Source organism: Heterodontus francisci, chromosome 21, assembly GCF_036365525.1.
Source record: "Heterodontus francisci isolate sHetFra1 chromosome 21, sHetFra1.hap1, whole genome shotgun sequence".
Lineage (NCBI taxonomy): Eukaryota > Metazoa > Chordata > Chondrichthyes > Heterodontiformes > Heterodontidae > Heterodontus > Heterodontus francisci.
In genome coordinates, this window is record NC_090391.1 from 11,268,708 (window position 1) to 11,272,948 (window position 4,241).

Sequence of the window (4,241 nt, forward strand, 5' to 3'; positions counted from 1 at the left end):
AACAGACACTGACAGATACACAATTAATCGCACTCTCACACACACTAACAGACACTGACAGATACAGAATTAATACCACACTCAGACACAGTAACAGACACTGACAGATACAGAATTCCTCCCACACTCACACATAGTAACAGGCGCTGACAGATACATAATGAAACCCACACTCACACACAGTAACAGACACTGACAGATACAGAGTTAGTCCCACACTCACACACAGTAACAGACACAGACAGATGCAGAAATAATCCCACACTCACACACAGTAATAGACACTGACAGATACAGAATTCATCCCACACTCACACACACTAACAGACACTGACAGATACAGAGTTAGTCCCACACTCACACACAGTAACAGACACAGACAGATGCAGAAATAATCCCACACTCACACACAGTAACAGACACTGACAGATACAGAATTAATCCCACACTCACACACAGTAACAGACACTGACAGCTACATAATTAATACCACACTCACACACAGTAACAGACACTGACAGATACAGAATTCTTCCCACACTCACACATCGTCACAGACGCTGACAGATACAGAATTAATGCCACACGCACACACAGTAACAGACACTGACAGATACAGAATTAGTCCCACACTCACACACAGTAACAGACACTGACAGATACAGAATTGATCCCACACTCACACACAGTAACAGACACTGACAGAAACAGAATTCATCCCACACTCACACACAGTAACAGACAGTGACAGATACAGAATTATTCCCACGCTCAGACACAGTAACAGACACTGACAGATACAGAATTAATCCCACACTCACACACAGTGACGGACACAGACAGATACACAATTAATCCCGCATTCACACACACTAACAGACACTGACAGATACAGGATTAATACCACACTCACAAACAGTAACAGACACTGACAGATACACAATTAATCCCGAATTCACAAACACTAACAGACACTGACAGATACAGGATTAATACCACAATCGCAAACAGTAACAGACACTGACAGAAACAGAATTCATCCCACACTCACACACAGTAACAGACACTGACAGATACAGAATTAATCCCACACTCAAGCACAGTAACACACACTGACAGATAAAGAATTCATCCCACACTCAAACGCAGTAACATATAGTGACAGATACAGAATTAATCCCACACCCACACACAGTAACAGACACTGACAGATACACAATTAATCGCACTCTCACACACACTAACAGATACTGACAGATACAGAATTAAAACCACACTCAGACACAGTAACAGACACTGACTGATACAGAATTCTTCCCACACTCACACATAGTAACAGGCGCTGACAGATACATAATTAAACCCACACTCACACACAGTAACAGACACTGACAGATGCAGAATTCGTCCCACACTCACACACAGTAACAGACACTGACAGATACAGAATTGATCCCACACTCACACACAGTAACAGACACTGACAGAAACAGAATTATTCCCACACTCACATGCAGTAACAGACAGTGACAGATACAGAATTAATACCACGCTCACACACAGTAACAGACACTGACAGATACAGAATTAATCCCACACTCACACATAGTATCAGACAGTGACAGATAGAGTAATAATCCCATACACACACACACACAGTAACAGACACTGACAGACACAGAATTAATCCTACACTCACATACAGTAACAGACACTGACAGATACAGAAATAATCCCACACTCACACACAGTAACAGACAGTGACAGATACAGAATTAATCCCACACTCACATACAGTAACAGACACTGACAGATAGAGAACTAATCCCACACTCACACACAGTAACTGACAGTGACATCTACAGAATTAACCCCACACTCACACACAGTAACACACCCTGACAGATACAGAATTAATCCCACACTCACACACAGTAACAGACACTGACAGATACAGAATTAATCCCACACTCACACACAGTAACACACACTGACAGATACAGATGTAATCCCACACACACACACAGCAATAGACACTGACAGATACAGAATTCATCCCACACTCGCACACACTAACAGACACTGACAGATACAGAATTCATCCCACACTCACACATAGCAACAGACGCTGACAGACACAGAATTCATCCCACACTCAAACGCAGTAACAGATAGTGACAGATACAGAATTAATCCCACAGTCACACACACTAACAGACACTGACAGAAACAGGATTAATACCACACTCACAAACAGTAACAGACACTGACAGATACACAATTAATCCCGAATTCACAAACACTAACAGACACTGACAGATACAGGATTAATACCACACTCAGAAACAGTAACAGACACTGACAGAAACAGAATTCATCCCACACTCACACATAGCAACAGACGCAGGCAGATATAGAATTAATCCCACACTCACACACAGTAACAGTCACTGACAGATACAGAATTGATCCCACTCTCACACACAGTAACAGACAGTGACAGTTACAGAATTATTCCCACACTCACACACAGTATCAGACAGTGACAGATACAGCATTTATCCCACACTCAAGCACAGTAACACACACTGACAGATACAGAATTCATCCCACACTCAAACGCAGTAACAGATAGTGACAGATACAGAATTAATCCCACACTCACACACAGTAACAGACACTGACAGATACACAATTAATCGCACTCTCACACACACTAACAGATACTGACAGATACAGAATTAATACCACACTCAGACACAGTAACAGACACTGACAGATACAGAATTCTTCCCACACTCACACATAGTAACAGGCGCTGACAGATACATAATTAAACCCACACTCACACACAGTAACAGACACTGACAGATGCAGAATTCGTCCGACACTCACACACAGTAACAGACACTGACAGATACAGAATTGATCCCACACTCACACACAGTAACAGACACTGACAGAAACAGAATTATTCCCACACTCACACGCAGTAACGGACAGTGACAGATACAGAATTAATCCCACACTCACACATAGTATCAGACAGTGACAGATAGAGTAATAATCCCACACACAAACACACAGTAACAGACACTGACAGACACAGAATTAATCCTACACTCACACACAGTAACAGACACTGACAGATACAGAATTAATCCCACACTCACACACAGTAACAGACAGTGACAGATACAGAATTAATCCCACACTCACACACAGTAACAGACACTGACAAATACAGAATTAATCCCACACTCACACACAGTAACACACACTGACAGATACAGATGTAATCCCACACACACACACAGCAATAGACACTGACAGATACAGAATTGATCCCACACTCACACACAGTAACAGACACTGACAGAAACAGAATTATTCCCACACTCACACGCAGTAACGGACAGTGACACATACAGAATTAATTCCACACTCACACACAGTAACAGACACTGACAGATACAGAATTAATCCCACACTCACACACAGTAACACACACTGACAGATACAGATGTAATCCCACACACACACACAGCAATAGACACTGACAGATACAGAATTCATCCCACACTCACACACACTAACAGACACTGACAGATACAGAATTAATACCAGACTCACGCACAGTATCAGACACTGACAGATACAGAATTCATCCTACACTCACACATAGCAACAGACGCTGACAGACACAGAATTCATCCCACACTCAAACGCAGCAACAGATAGTGACAGATACAGAATTAATCCCACACTCACGCACAGTAACAGACACTGACAGATACACAATTAATCGCACTCTCACACACACTAACAGACACTGACAGATACAGAATTCATCCCACACTCACACACACTAACAGACACTGACAGATACAGAGTTAGTCCCACACTCACACACAGTAACAGACACAGACAGATGCAGAAATAATCCCACACTCACACACAGTAACAGTCACTGACAGATACAGAATTGATCCCACTCTAACACACAGTAACAGACAGTGACAGTTACAGAATTATTCCCACACTCACACACAGTATCAGACAGTGACAGATACAGAATTTATCCCACACTCAAGCACAGTAACACACACTGACAGATACAGAATTCATCCCACACTCAAACGCAGTAACAGACACTGACAGATACACAATTAATACCACACTCAGACACAGTAACAGACACTGACAGATACAGAATTCTTCCCACACTCACACATAGTAAC